This window comes from Acinonyx jubatus, chromosome A3 (assembly GCF_027475565.1).
Source record: "Acinonyx jubatus isolate Ajub_Pintada_27869175 chromosome A3, VMU_Ajub_asm_v1.0, whole genome shotgun sequence".
Lineage (NCBI taxonomy): Eukaryota > Metazoa > Chordata > Mammalia > Carnivora > Felidae > Acinonyx > Acinonyx jubatus.
The window spans coordinates 133950530-133967043 of record NC_069388.1 but is presented as its reverse complement, the minus strand read 5'-3'; the positions used below and the strand labels follow the sequence as shown (position 1 = coordinate 133967043).

The 16514-nt window shown below is 46.1% G+C and overlaps 1 long non-coding RNA gene across 1 annotated transcript in view; it reads left to right on the top strand.

Annotated features, from left to right (window-relative positions):
* LOC113604911 (uncharacterized) overlaps window positions 1–9378 on the top strand; it is a 106361-nt gene extending 96983 nt beyond the window's left edge. Inside the window, exons 4-5 of the long non-coding RNA XR_003426934.2 lie at window positions 7129–7284; window positions 8534–9378. This is a non-coding gene — a long non-coding RNA (uncharacterized LOC113604911). The remainder of the gene's footprint in view (window positions 1–7128; window positions 7285–8533) is intronic.
* The last annotated feature ends 7136 nt before the right edge of the window (window positions 9379–16514 follow it).

Below are 16514 nucleotides of genomic sequence, written 5' to 3'. Positions count from 1 at the left end.
ACGGCTCTGTGGCCAGACTCGCCGGTATTTTTGTGTCGTTCTACTACGTATTCAGAAGAGGTGGGATGATGTTATCCTCCCTCAATAGCTCGTGTGGCTTCTAAATCCGGCCTCGTGTCTGGGCTTAAGGTTCGGCCTCTGAACCGAGAGCTGAGGAGGAACCCTGATTGTGTAAATGGACCGTCTAAATAAAAAATGAAGATAATCGAGCTTCAGAAATTGTTTAGGGCCAGAGGGAGAGAGGAAGGCAGCCCAGCTTTTGAAATGATGACAAGGCACTCACTTCTTCCCTGCACCTGCTGCCTGCCTGCGAAGTGCTGTGTTACTGAAGAGGCCCGCGGTCCGATCTGCATATCAAATAGCTGATTTGTAGATGAGGTCATTCCTTTTGTGGTCTGTCTGTTGCAGGCGCTGGGGATGGGCTGTTGCCTAGCAGTGGGCCACAGGGTCCCGCAGGCTCCTGGGGTCACTCGGCAGCCCCTCACCCATTCTAAATTCAGATCCAGGATTGTTTTCATGAATAAATCTCGGAAATAGCTAATGCATGGCTAAGTTCAAAGCGTGGGTGATATATGACCAGCGAGGCTTTTCTCTAATGACTTTAGTTCATCAGATTAGGTATTGTAGGAGCGAAAGGGTCGTCCAGTTGCCTTTCTGTGTCCTTCTCACTATCACACGATGGGGCGACGCCTTAGTGCATAAATATGGTACCCACTTTCCGCCTGCCCAGGTAGAGCTTATTGTGTGATGCCATGGTGAAAAGATAAATTAAAACATGGTGCTCTGTGGACTATGAAAATATGGCAAAATCGGATTTGGATAACTGAGTGCAACTTTTAAGAAAGCTTTGTTACTCTTAGTTTGCTGTTAATCTGTTGGCTCTTGCTATGTGCGTGTGCACGTACACATGCGCGTGTGCATATTCATGCACACACACACACACACACACACACGCATATTTCAAGCTGCGGCTTTTTCCAATAGACACCCGCAAAAGAATAAAACGGTGAATAAAAATCAGCGAAGGCCTTGATAATTGAGTCTTTGTGCGCTTCTCAATACAGAACACTCTCTTTTACCTGGCCTGATTCTTCCAACTGTATTTTTCCATGGCTGCATGGGCTTTGACAAGTAGAGAAATTTCCAGAGCAGCATGCTCTTTTGAAAATTAGGAATCCGAAAGTGAGACCAAAATTTAGTCCAAACGCATTTAGGATGAAGCCCCTAGGTTAGAGGTGTGAGTCTAGTCGTAGATGCTTTCTTGGGATAAACATCTTCTTTTGTTATATTTCCCGGATTCATCAGAGCCTTTCAGTTTCCGACGGCTGATTCTAGCCACGGCAGTAGCTTTTCAGATTAGGGACATCCTATCGTGGTAAGGAAAATCGGTCAACATAGCCGTGAATAGCTATAACGAGGCAAGGACGACGGTAAGAGGGAGAAAGGCTGGTGCTCACGAATTGGCAAGAGACGTACCACCTGCCAAAGGTGTCACCTCACGAATGACCTTAGGTACCTTCCCTGGACAAGGAAAATCAAACTACGTACGAGACACGAACATTTGTACACTTAGAAAATTTATTTCAGTTAAGCATGGTCAGTAAGGGATGTTTTTCCGGTTGCGGGTGGGCAATGTAGGGGTAATAAAAAATATGCCTGTAAATGCTGCTTTTCATGCTTTTGAAGATTAACGATTCTGAATGATACTGAGGTATATTTTTTTAATGTCTTGCAAAACTGACATGAAAGTATAGAAACAGAAATAGAAATAGAAATTATAGAGATGCCTCGTATCTGCTTAAGAGTTTAAACGCCATCGTTCCCTTGCAAATATTTCACTTCATTTGAACCTCCCTTTCTTCAGAGGCAGAAACTGGGGCTCTCGAGGGGATGACTTATTCAGGGTCCTTTTGCAAACACAGAGCCAAGGAAGGATTCGGTCTCTGCCGTGCCATTACGTTTCCCCAACAGCTAACCCTGGATGGACATCTATCGAAAATTATGGCTGAGCACATTAAGAAACACTGTTTTAAAATCATTATATATACACATATGGCATCTATATCAGATGTCTATCAAATAGTGCATGTGTAAAGAATCAGAAAGCAATTCACATTGTTTTCAAAGCGGCATTTTGTTTTTTAAATACACATATGCACATAAATGAAATATGGTAGCCCTTAAACCTCGTTCTGGAAATACAGTCTGGTCTTATATGTCGTGGAAGTCAGGAGACATCAGTTTCTTCGAGAAGTCTGTGTACTAAAGAGCTATCAAATCCTGACCAGCATTAATTAATGATGCGTTCTTGTATCTGCAACATCAAATAATAGAAACTTAGTAAGGCGAGGTACCCCAAAAGCCCGGAAGGAATCAAATTTGCATCTAGATATAGCCTGATCTTTGACCCTCTTTACACACCGAAAACCCTTTGAAATTGAGGCTCTTGGCCACAGATTAATGAGCCGTAGGCGGGCCTGAGGGCCTGGTGATGATGCTCGGAGAATTTATGCAATTCATACAGCAGTGAAGAGGTTAACTTCAACCATCTCCTAGGGAACCAGCAGTGACAGCCCGACACACAGTCCTGGGAGATTACTGGTCTGCTGTTTAACAAAGTAAATTTTGATTGCTGTTGATTTTTTTTTTGAGTCAATTTTTTTTTTTTCTTTCACTGTATTCAAGCCAGTGCCAAGAAGCATGTTACAAATGCAGGGATATTCTCCATGCTAGAGAGAACTCGAGATTTAAAAACATCAACAACGGCAGTATTTGTAAAAATGCTCCAAGCCTGTGTTTACTTACAACAGCTTAGATTTGAATATTTGTGATGTAGAATCACCACGGGGAAAAATAGCCAAGGTGCGTCCATCCGCCTCGTGAAGCGATTTCTAAATCTGCATCCACGTTCCCCACTCGTGAGGAAGGGTCCATTTCTGCAAATCACACATAACTTGATTTTAAGGCCTTGGGTATTCCATGCTGTGTTTGATATATTGGCTAGGTCTTTTTTTTAAGCCATCGTCTTGATTTTTAGAGTCGGCCAAAGCAGACATGTATGTAAGTCCCATTCACAGATACACACACACAAAAGATTTGTTCAAAGTTCCCCAAGCGTCTCCCCCCGTCCAAATCTTTCCCGGGTACCGTGGTGTCAACCAGAGGTAACACAACGACACATGCATTTGAGCTTAATGAGTGATTCATCTGCAGGCAGCGAGGGTCAAGATAAATCCACGGCAAAACAGTTCAGGTTGGAGAAGGAATATAAGGAACATTTTTATTTATCGTGCTGCCTAATAAAGACCCGATCTCTCCTTGCATAAACCCACAGCCGCCAACATGACAACGATTTGCACCCTTGTGCTCTAAGATTGACTTTCTCCAGAATGCGTTTTGTTCTCCCACCCGACACCCATCGGTCAGCCTCCTTGGCGTGGGTTTTGTTTGTTCCTCGGCTATCTGATCATTGTCCCCCAAATACCGGAGAATGACTGAAGTCCCCCCCCCAAAAAAATTAAAAACAAAATAAGACAATGATTTGGATGATAAATTGCAGGACGCATGTGGGCGTGGCCCTGGGCCTCGGCGAAGATGGCACCAGGAGTGAGACCTATTTCACAACAGCAGTTCTGACCCCCAGAAGTGACCGAGGGGTGGGCCCTGAGGAGCTTTCCACCCAAAAGGCCAGTGCTTGGGGTCCGCTCCAGGAACCCAGGAGGCTGTTATCCTACAAAAGAGCTTTGTGAAGCCAAATCTTTAATTCCAAGAGCAATGCCTAATTTATACCCCGCAGCAGGCTGGGTATCCTGCCTCTGCTATTTTTACAACATTTCTGGGGTATCCCTTTGTTATCGTAGATACCAATGGAGAATCAAAGGCTGGCTTTTCCCCACCCCCTGGTCATCACCCAGCATTCTGTCATCCTCACTCTGCTTGAGATTAGAAAAATCAACAACACGATCCCCAAATCTAATGAAGAGACAACGCTGAGGCATGTATGTGATTCTTTTTTTTTTTTTTTTGCACCGAGCAGATATTCTAGCAGTCAATTCTGTGATGTTCCCTACATCAATGGTGCATAACCATGTGCTTTTCTTAATAGGATTTGTGCTTGTCGGCTTTCTATATGCCCTGCCATGCTAGATAACGGGAAGGCTGAGTCCCCGCAGTAACCATAGCCACTGCAGTGCTGGCAAATTCCTCCTAAGCACAAAACAGGCAACGCGAGGGAAGAATCCGTCCGCTTATACATAAACATGACAGACTCCTATCTGGAAGCCGAGGGTATCTAGCCTCCAGATTGCATTCAGATTTCCTGACGGTCGGGCCAGCTCGCCCTCTTAAATCCTCCCTTTGCAACATCTGCCGCTGGACCACAAGGAAACCTTCCCTCTTTCCAGACTCAAACCCACTTCCAGCCAAATGTCACCCGGACTCCACGGAGGACGGAGGGAGGAGAATTGTCCACGCGTCTGCTCTGACTGCAAAGGTTATTTCACTGGCTTCGAGATGACTCTTGAGCAGCCGGCAGCGCTTAGGACGGACAGCACCCTGAATGCTCAGGTTGCTAGGAGATAACTCCAGCTTTCAGCCGGCATTGGCCGGAGTTATCTCTAATTGACAGCTCCTTACCCTAAGGGTCTAATTCTAACCTTGAGACCGAGACGATAATGAGAGGGCAGCTTTGCCATCACCCTGCTTCGGGCGAAGGCGAGGAGATTACTGGCTGCCTGTTTTTCTGGGGTTTTGTTATGCTTCTTAGGACGGAGGCAATGAGAGACACACAGGGGCTGCTGTCTGCAGCCCGGCTTTGTGTCACTTGGGGGCTTGTTTGATTCATGCCACCTGAATAAACTTGCGCGTTCTGTTCAGATGGTCTCCCTTTGAAAGGAGAAGGGCACGCAGGGAGGAGAAGCCTTTGCTGCACTTTGAAACGATTTGGAATTTGAGCAGGGAAGGTGGGTTTCTTTAAAAGGGCGGGGAGGGGGGAGGAGAGGAGGGAAAGAAAAGGGAAGAAAACACTAGATCCCCGTGTTCAAGCGCTCGCTCCTCCCCTCCCCCTCCCCGGGGTCGTGAATGGCTCTCCCTGCAGTCTCTGCTGCTTGTAAGAACTTATTTAGGACTGGGGGGGGGGGGGGGGGAGCGGCAAAGCCAGCAGCAACAGACAGGAAGAGACGGGCAGGCCCGCAAAAGGGGGTGTTACCATGCGGCCCATCCCGCAAGGCTGCTGACTTATTTTGCGGAAGCAAACAGGGTACATCCGTGCAATCAATTCATGTCCAGCCTGAAGCTAAGCCGGCCCGCGGGCTGAGGGGTCCCCTGCCATCTATTCAGCGACACAGTGGGGGGGGGGGGGAGGATTCCAGGGAGCCGGCTGGCAGGTCAGCAAGAAGAGGCCCTCTGATTCCAGGAGACACAATTGCAGTCCAGTCGCTCGCTGTTCCTCCCACAGGGCCTCACCCCTCCTCTGCACACCCGCAGCCAGTGGAAACACTCAGGCCGGTTCTGCATTTCTGAACCCCAAGGTTGCCATTTCACAGATAGCACACCTCGAGTGCCACGTTTCCCGCCAGCACCGGCGTGGTTTTCGCTGATGCTGAGCGGGTCTCTGGAATATTTCAAACGGAGAAAGGCCTCCAGAGTCCAGACCCGAGAGGCTCAGAGACCCTGCTTTTGTCCTCTGCGATTCCGCATCACCCGGACACCAAAAGGCATGAGTTTTCAAGCCAACAGAGGGAGAGAGGGGCGAAGGCCAAAGACCAAACCCGAAGAATATCCTTCGGCAAAATATTGTGCTATTTTCCCTCTATTGTCTACATATTTTTATTGAGATTCCTGCAAAGCAGGGCTGTTTCTGAAGGGGGGGTATTATTTTCCAATGCAACCTTTGAGGGAGGAAAACAAAAAACTACGAGAGCCACAACTCCCTGGAGTTTTAGTAACATTTTATTTAATTTATAAATACAGTTTTTTTTAAAGCGCGTATCTAGGAAAACAAGGAAAAATGTTAATGATCAACACAGTCAGTAAGTGAGGACTTTCTTCTCGAATGATTTTTTTTTTTGTAAATTGCAGATTTTACTTAAATATCAGTTCAATTTCCAGAAGGGCTGTAAGAGCACTGCAAACATTGCACAACCTTTACAGACCCAACAATTATTCACCTTTTGCACACTGTTCGTACCTTCTTTCTATGTGTGTGTGTGTGTGTGTATGTACTGAGTTTTATTTTTCTTCTTATTTTTCATTATCTTTTATCCTTCCAGACACATTTGGTAAGAAGCTGAACATGACATGTCTCGTTACCTCTACGTATTTCATTCTGTTTATCCTAAGAACAAGAATATTCTCCGACATAATCCCTGTATAATTATCCAAATCAGGATATTTAACAACAATGCAAAACCACCAGCTAATCCAAAATCCATGATCAAAGTTATCTGTTGTCTCAGAAATGTCCTTCATTGCTATGTTTTCCCAGGTCTGGATCAATTCCAAACCTCACATTACATTTAGGTGTCCACGGGAGGTTTGTAATCATCTCACCAAGAAAGGTCTGGAAAGTTCACAGTGCCATACTGCAGGACATTTTCAATCTTCAGTTGTTTTGAATATAAAACACTTGGGGGAAAGGAGACACCTCCAGATGGGTCAGGGTGCTGGTTCTGAGGAGTTCCATTATGCAGAAGAGAAATCCTGACTTCTCTAAAGAGAAACGGGGCCCTTATTTTCACATACGACCTCAAGCAAATACCAACAATGCCAGTGTAAAACAAATGTTTTGTTAAAAAAATCTTGATCTTACACAAAATGAGAAGTGCCACTCCTGACATGAGACCTGGAGAAATCAGCATATTTCTGAAAGATTCTTACACATGGGCTTTTACTAGTGTAGACCCTTCTCCACCCCAGACAGGCGGAAGGAGATAGGAAGACAGTGAGCGACAGAGACAGCGTGGAAATTATAAGCGGAATAAATAATCAGCTCAGGATGCAGAGAAATAAATCATGCATGGAGAAACAAGGGAATTTTTAATTTAAAGAATGAAGTTTTTGTATTATCTTATTATCATGAATGTTCTCCATAAGGGGGATCGTGTTGCCATTGCGAATATTGTCTTGCAGTTCTGGTCGTGGACCTCTTTGGGGTCCGAGATGCCTGTGCCCCTCTTGTGCCCCCCTCTCCCAGAGGAGGGGATGATCACCCTTCTCCGTGAGGTTCCGGCTGTGTAACCGAGCCAACGTGAGTTCCCTCCGAGGTGAGTGGCAAAAACACACCAGGTGAGTTGTCGCACAAAGGAAAGTATGGGCAGCAAATGAGATCAGGGGGAATGACTTCCAAAGCGCTGACTCCCCGGGCAAGGGGGGCTGGGCTCCTTTTATTCGGGGTCAGGAGGAACACCTAGGTAGGGAGGCCTCACCACCGCAGGTGGTGGCGGCTTGAGGTCACGCAGGCGCCTTAAGGAGACCCGCCTGTGCATACGCTGTATGTTATGTACACGAGGCTCCTGTTCCCAGGGTGGAGACTTAGAATCACAGTGAGGTAAAGGGACCGGCCCGTCTCTCCGTGGTCCATCTGCGCAGGCGTGAGTGTGTGTGGGGGGGGGGGGGGTGGGCGGGATGCCCAAACTGGTCTGGCCGGTCTGTCCCTGTGGGAACCTTGAGCTGTTATTGCTTGAGGGATAGTTTCCATCTCCGTCATGGGATGTTAGGGTCCTCGCCTGAGTAAGGAGACGAGCTGGAAAGAAGAGCTGAGGGAAAAATGTGGGACAAAGGCCGGTGGCTACAAGCAGGTGAGCTGTAAAGGTCAAGTCTTGGGGTCCGGCAGGTGACAGCTTTTGTGCACGCATTGTGTTGATGTGACGTCTGAGCTCTGAGGGCGCACGCTAGTCCCATATAGCCATGCACACGGTCCTAACTTAGTTTCTAGCCTCTTCCTAATTCTACAGGAATATGTTCAATGGAAGGGCCATCACAGATGGATATAAAATTCCTGGCATCAATCTCTGCCATGTTTCCCAGTGACTCGGTAGGAACATTCTGTGTTTCTTGATATTTTGAAGCTTGATGTGTACGCATACACGACTACCACCTCTGCTTAGCTCCCAAACTAACCTTTCTGGAGCTGCCACCTGATGTTACCTTTCCCTCCCTGTGTGCATTTGTCAGCTCACACAATTTTCTACGCAATTAAAAATGGCACCCGGTACTTTTCCATGGGCAACCATTCTTCCACGAGCCAGTTTTAAATTCATTGTTTTATACTTTGCATTTCTGTTTCAAAGCCAGCAATTGACTCCAGGTGGTGGCTTATCAGACAGGGTGGTGGATGTATGCAGTGGGTTTCAATTCAGAAGGTGGGCTCTTCTAGAAAAGAGTTCCGCAGAAGGAGAGGGGGGCAGATCCAGAATGGTGTGCGGGCAGCCATGTAGTAGGTGAGGGTTTTTTTTGATTCAAATGAATAGTGTCTGTATTTGTTTGGTGGTCTTGATTGACGTGTAATTGACATACAATATCCTATTCCTTCCAGGTGTACGTCATAGAGATTTGATATTTCCATACATCATGAGATGATCCCAGTGATAAGTCTAGTTACCACCTGTCATCGTACCAAATGATTACTATATGAGTGACCATATTTCCTCCGTTGTACCTCACATCCCATGTCTTCCCTATTTTCTTGGTAGAAGTCTGTGACCTCTTAATTCCCTCACCCATTTTGTAGGGAAAGGGGACTAGTAAAATTAGACCCCGATGATAAGGCATGAGAAGGAAATATGTTTCAAATGCATGTCTACATGGGAGGGGCTCCTACATAAAAACCATGTTATGAAAAGGGCCCACAGAACAAACATGTGTCCTTGGAGAGTCTGGTTGCTTTAAGTTAAGAGCACATCTGGGGGTTTTCTGCACATACTGGAGTCAATTATATCTTATCTCTATATGGAGTCATTCAACAAGCACACCCTGTTCTCGGTCATGCCTATGACCCTTGCCATGGCTCGTGTGGCAGTGTCTGTAGACCAGCATTCAGGAAAGGCCACCCAAGCCGCCAGCGTGCACGGAGCTTACCCTAGAACTACCTCTCCACTATCGACAGAGAGGATCTCAGGCCAACTCACAGAGGAACAAAAGTGCTCAATAAATACTTACTCTCATTTGTAACCTCCTCTGTATCCTCTCTGATTTCTTCTCATTGGGCTTTGATCTTTGGAAGACATGGGGTGACCTACCGTGAGCATAGGTATATTCCTGAGTCTATCCAGAGGCTGAATCCATGGTGTTCCTTGAGGTTTCTCCATCTTTATTATTTTTAAGACAGCTCATCTTTCCTCCAGAATGTCCCCTGGTGCTTCCGCTTTGAGGTCAAGGCAGTCAGTCCCCTGCCAAAAGCCAAATAAATATGCTATTGAACCCATTAGTGCATTAGCTCAAAATAAATAACACTCAAACGTGAGTGTTGCTTAGGGGCCATTTTTGGAATTTGAAGCCTCAGAGTGAGAAATTCAGAATTTCCTGTTTTGTGCCCAAACAGTAGAGCCGTTATTGGGAGCGCAGAGCAAGGCGGGGGGATGGTGGGCCTTTTGTTCTATCAAATGAGGAAAGCAGGTAATGGGTGTGGCTGCCGTGACAACATACAAAACCTGGATGGGCTTCGTGATGATTTTCTGGGTGGAAGCTGTCATTCGAAAACAACAACAAAAACAAAAAAAAAAAAAAAAAAGAAAGAAAAAAATGACCATCTCCTATGTTTTGCCTGGGGTTGGCGATATCACACAGCCTTGGCTTTCAGGAGCTCTGAAGGCACCTAGCTGTTAGTGGGCTATGTGCCACACAAGTCCACAATTACGAATAAATTGTTCTGGGATCACAGATGAGGAAAATTGATTCTCTCTTGTGGAGGTAGGGATGACTTCGCAGAGGAAGTGACATTTGCACTGTCGCTTGAAAAGTTGAGTGGGGCTTTGCCACGCAGTTAAATGACAAATTATCGCCCCAGGCAGCCAAATCAGGTCAAACTCGGAGGGGTGGGGGGCTGTGAAATTTCATGGCATGGTCTCAGAACGAGGATACACCCGTGTTGAGAGGGTTTGGGGTGCAGGAAGGAAGGGGAACACAGTCTGGGTGCATGGTCACCTGGGTTGCGTGGTCCCGGGGTTCGTTCTGGGCTGAGGTGTAGAGCACCTGCTGGGAACGATGCCCTTTACCGGGCACTCTGGATGCAGCAGCCAGATGCCATGACCCCAACACATGAACAACAAATGGAGAATTTCAGATGGTGATGAGGGTTACAAAACGATGAAATATGTTACCATCATAGATAACATCTGTGCAGTGGGGAGAGGAATCCTACTTCCAATGGGGTTTCAAGAATGCTCTCTGAGGGATGGCTCTCCGGCTGGTGGCTGGGCTGTGGGTCTGAGGCTCCCGGTCCAGAGAAGTCCAGACTAAGGGGAACGATTGCCAGCATGTGCCTCTGACGGTCTGCACCGGGAAGAGGTCCCCATCACAACAGCTGTGCTCCTGCACAAATGGGAATACTCAGAGTGATCGCAAGAAAACATTCCACAAACGCAGATTAAGCCCCATTCTACAGGGGCGCCTGGATGGCTCCGTCCGTTAAGCTTCTGACTCTTGGTTTCAGCTCAGGTCATGATCTCACAGCTCCCGTGATCGAGCCCCATGTCGGGCCCTGCACTGACAGTGAGGAGACTGCTTGGCATTCTCTCTCTCTCTCTCTCTCTCTGCCCCTCCCCTGCTTGAGCTCTCTCTCTCTCTCTCAAAATAAATAAATAAACTTATTTTTTTTAAAAAGACACATTCTACAAAGGACCTAGCCCAGTTTCTCCCGTTGCTAAAACCTGAGCCAGGTCTGTTGATGACACAACAGAAGCGGGGCCTGAATTTCCTGTGCCGTATTTCTGAGAAGTGTTTCTTTGTTGTTGAAAACTCGCACTGCAAGATTAGGGGTAGAGGACATCTTATCTGTAATTTATTTTCAAATGATTCATAAAAATATGTAGCTATGTGTGTGCGTGCGTGCGTGCGTGCGTGTGTGTGTGAAGGAGACACAGCACACGAAGGAAAGGGAGGTCTGGTGCAACAAGAAAGGCCGTACAGCTCAGCCTCCATCACCATAAGATGCATTTGTCATTGGAGGGGCCCCTTCAGCACCATGTGCGTAGGGGGGAGTCGGGAGGACCTGAGATTCTGCCTCCCGGCCCCGCGGGAGGACGAAGCATCCCTGCAGCCCCGGGGTCCCTGCGCTCCGAGAAGGCAGGAGCCCCTCCCCTCCGTGAGCCCCACTCCACTGGCCCTCGCAGGCACGCTCCTCAGAAATGTGCTGTTCCCTCCCTGCGCTCTGACCCCACCCCTCTGCCCTCCTGCCCATTCCGCCAGCACGCACCCCTCCATTTCCTCCACGGAAGCTGCGTCTGTCCCCTACTGCTGTCAACGTGCCTCTCACACCAGGTCCCAGATGTGCAGCTTCCACCTGGCTGCCGTCCAGGGTCTTAGGGCCGGGACTCCAGCTCGCCCCTCAGGACCTAGGGGGCCAGGCACGTGACGACGACGGCTAGCCGTGGCCTCACAGGCCACCCCGTGGATGTTCGCCGTTCCCTGGAGAACGGAGTCACATCAGTATCAACTTGGTCTGTTCAACTCTCCAGGGTTGTGCTGATGATCCATATTTCTCTGTCTAGCAGAGTATCATTTCACAGCGTCGGTTTAAGACGGCAAGTTCTGGCAACAGCTTGAAGTTCCATCTGGCTAATGGAGAACTCGCTCTCCGGGTACATATTGGCACCTAACCCCAGTCTTCTTGAGGGATGACAGCTGGGCCGTGATGCTGTGCTCAGCCTGCTAAGCACTGTGCAATCTGACTCATCCTCTCCCGACCTGAGAAAGCTCAATTCCCCATTGAGAGGGACTCAAATGCCCCATTGTGAAGGCAGCTCTGCCTCCACCAACAATGAGAGGTCGCCAATTGGGGGCTATTTAAATGGGAAGTCAAAGGTCCGCTGGATCTTTCCCATCAAAGATTAAATCCCTCGTTCCAGGAAAAGAGAAAAGAGGAAACTCCTATTATCAGGAAACTATAGGAGGAACCATAAACCAATGACACCAGTGATCTTTTCCAATTAGGCTCCTGTAACTTATAGGGGGAAACACTTAGCTGATGGCTTAAATAGTTTTATTTCCTCTCAGTTATATACAGGACCAATCTGTCGTGCTGACTCAACTAAGTCTGATCGCTTCGCCTGGGTCGGTGCATCATTTTTCTGGCTTAAGAATTTCCAGTCTCCGAATGCTTCAAACATCCAACACGATTTTCAGTCTGGAGCCCTAGACCTCCTCTCCTTCCCACCCAAATCCTCCCTGGGTCCCCTTTCCAACACTGTTCAAAACCAGCCATGATTACAGTTTCTTCCCTTGCTAATGAAAAACAAAAGTCTCCTCCAGCCTCCCCAGATGTGAGGCCCTAGTTTTCAACCCCATGACTGTTTAGTCAGTGAACGGAGAATCATCACCGAATGGAAAACGGCCCCACATTCAAATCCTCGTGCTGTTCCTTACTGGCTGAAGAATGGTACATTACGTGTGCAAACCTCTCTGCCTCTCAGTTTTATTTCCTGTAAAGACAGGATGTTCATCTCATAAGACAATCTGAATTTTTAGCTTGAATATGCAATTAACCAACTGTACACAAGTTATCCTGCATACCTGGTACACAGTAGTACAACAAATGTTCACACAATTTCTTGTGTGAGTTGGATGTGTGACTTGGATCAGTTGGATGACCCACTGCCCATGGTAGCCTTTGTCATTCTTTTTTCTTTTATTTTTTAAATGTCTATCTATCTATCTATCTATCTATCTATCTATCCATCTCTCTATTTATTTTGAGAGAGAGACAGACAGAGAGCAGGGAAGCGGCAGAGAGAGAGAGAGGGAGAGAGAGAAAGAGAGAGAATTCCAAGACTCTCAGTGTGGAGTCTGACATGGGGCTTGAACTCACAAACCGTGAGATCATGACCTGAGCTGAAACCAAGAGTTGGAGGCTTAACCTACTGAACCACCCGGGCACCCCAACCTTTGTCATTCTTTAAAGAGAGAAAGCATGGATGTGTGCCTAACAGCTCAGAAATCCCACGACGTGTGTTATATTTTCGCCAGCTGTTTCATGGAAATTCACCTGATAGGTCATCTCAGCAGAACATTTTCTTGTTCCTTCTCATTGCTGTTCCCACCCAGAGTATTTATTTAATAAATACAAATTGACTTCCCATATTCAGGGCTTGAAGCAGTAGTCTGCGGGGCCATGAATTAAATAATTTCTTACTAACAGAAAAGGGCATGGTACTCTCAATTTGTGATAAATATGTAAATGAATCAATTTCCAGTAGCTAATCATGTGCTCCCCACACAGCAGGCCTTCAGTAAGTGTTCCTGACTTACTGGCGGGCAGAGATCACAAAGCTCTGGGGTTTCAAGCCATGCGGCAAAGGGAAATAATCCCTGTGTTCTGTTAGTCTCCTGTTTTTTTTTTTTTTTAATGTTTATTTATTCTTGAAAGAGAGAGAGAGGGACAGAGTATGAGTGGGGGAGGGGAGAGAGAGGGAGAGAGACACAGAATTCGAAGCGGGATCCAGGCTCCGAGCTGTTAGCACAGAGCCTGACACGGGGGGGGGGGCTCGAACCCAGGAGCAGTGAGGTCATGACCTGAGCCGAAATCGGATGCTTAACCAACTGAGCCATCCCAGCCCCTTTGGTTTTTTATTTTTAATTTTAATTTTTTTAAGTTTATTTTTATTTATTTTGATAGAGATATAGAGAACAAGCAAGGGAGGAGCAGAGAGAGAGAGAGAGAGAGAGAGAGAATCCCAAGTAGGCTCCACAACGTCAGCGCCGAATCTGACGTGGGGCTCGAACTTGCGAACTGCGAGATCATGACCTGAGTGGAAGTCAAGAGTCAGACGATTAGCTGGCTGAGCCACACAGGGGTCCCTGTCTCTTGGTTTTTGATGATCACATATAACCAGAGATGCACAGATTTCAATAGGAAGAAATGCCACTGTTTCTACACCCTACCCCAGTCTTCAAAGCCCTACACTGCTGAGCACGTATGCTGGTCCCGAATATATGGAAACCAAAGTCTCAATAACTAATTCTTTTTAACTGAAGCTCATATTCTCTCCTCTTTCCTCCCTTTCTACCCCTTTTATGTAAATGGTATCTTCTCTAAGCCGTAATCATCCATCCAGTGGAGGATGGAGGCTGGTCGCCTAGGTCAGTTCATCGTCATATGGATTATACGATTCGATTATTTGCATACTTTTTCTTAATAACCAATCTATTCAACGTATATTGAGCACTGACTGTGAACGGCCCTGGTACCAGATGCGTGGGATACAGAAATGAACCGTGCGTAAGATGGCAGCTATTGGGGAAGCCAGGTATGGGAGCAGTCATGCGATAAAGGGCAGGTCCAGGGGCTGGGACAGGACTCAGTGGGGCTCCGGTGAGGAGTGACCTAATGATAAAATTTTTTGAGTTTCTCCTTAAGAGATTTCTAAGAAATATGAATCATTGTCAACCTTTACAACAATACAGAGAACTTTGTGAGTCCCTATGCAACAGTAGCTGTATTAGTTTCCTCTTTTCCAGAAATTTTGTCCAAGATCTAATTTGCCTACAGCAAAATACACAGTTTTCTATATGCATAATTTGATGAGTTTTGACAAAGGCCAACACCTTGTCTTTTATGGTTAGTGTGTTTGTTTCTTGTCTATAAAATCTTTGCCTACCTTTTTTCTTCTGTCATTTTCTTTTATTTTTTGTCTTCATGCTAATTCCCATGAATTCGAATTCCGGTCACCTATTTCCCCCTTGCCCCCACCCAGCTCCCCTCTGGTAACCACCCGTGTGTTCTCCTTAGTTAAGCGTCTGTTTCTTGGTTTGTCTCTCTCTTTCTTTTTTTCCTTTGTTCCTTCATCTTGTTTCTTAAATTCCACATGGTAGTGAAATCCTATGGTATTTGTCTCTCTTTGACTGATTTGTTTTCCTTAGCATTGTACTCTCTAGCTCAATCCATGCTGTTACAAATGGCAAGATTTCACTCTTTCTTATGGCTGAGGAATATTCCACTATATATACCACATCTTCTTTATCCATTCCTCTATCAGTGGACATTCGGGTTGCTTCCGTATCTTGCCTATTGTAAATAATGCTGCTATGAACATAAGGGTGCATGTTTCCCTTTGAATTAGTGCTCTTGTACTTTTTGGGTAAACACCCAGTAGTATGATTCCTACATCAAAGGTTAGTTCTATTTTTCATTTTTTGAGGAACCTCCACACTGGTTTCCACAGTGGCTGCACCAGTTTGCATTCCCACCAACAGCACACAAGGGTTTCCCTTTCTCCACATCCTCACCGACACCTGTTGTTTCTTGGGTTTTTAATTTTAGCCGTTCTGACAGATGTGAGGGGGATATCTTACTGTTGTTTTGATTTGCATTTCCCTGGTGATAAGTGATGTCCATCATTTTTCATGTGTCTATTGGCCATCTGTAAGTCTTTTTTTGGGAAAATGGCTGTCGATGTCTTCCGGCCATTTTTAAATTAATTATTTGTTTCTTTGGCTGTTGAGTTGTATCAGTTCTTTATATATTTTGGGTGCTAACCCTGTATCAGATATGATATTTGCTGATATCTTCTCCCATTCAGTAGGTTGCCTTTCAGTCTTGTTGATTGATTGTTTCCTTTGCTGTGCAGAAATTTTTATTTTGATGTAGTCCTGGGAGTTTATTTTGCTTTTGCTTCCCTTTTCCTCAGGGGACACATCTAGAAAAACGTTTCTTGCTGATGATATAGAGATTGCTGTCTGTGCTCTCTTCTGGGATTTTTATAAAATCTTTGCCTACCTGAAGACTTTGAAGACTTTCTCTCTTTTCTTTTAATGCTCATTTATTTGTTTTGAGGGGGGTTGGGCAGAGAGAGAGAAGCCCAAGCCGGCTCCCTGCTGTCAGTGCAGAGCCTGACTCAGGGCTCACTATGGTGACCTCGAGATCATGACCTGATCTGCAATCAAGAGTCAGACGCTTACCCCACCAAGCCACCCAGGCGCCCTGTGGAGATTTTCTCTAATGTTTTCTTCTAAAAGTTTTATGATTGAAAATTTTACATTTGGATCCGTGAACCATTTAGAGTTGAAAATAAAGGGATCAGAAACATACAAAGATAAGAATAAGGAGTAGCAGTTCAAAATGACTAGGTTGTATTGTTATGAGAAATTGCTCTCCCTGGGACACTGGGAAATCCATCATTACAGATTCGTTCCTTTGGCTACCACGCTGCTGTCTTAGGATGAGTACCAAGCTATGGTGTTTGTGGACACTGCCAGTTTAATATAGATTAGCTTACCTATTCCTTGCCAGAATTTCCAACCTAAGAACCTTATTGAGGTGTAGCCTCCTGAATAAACACACAATGCTGCCATTTTGTGCGAAG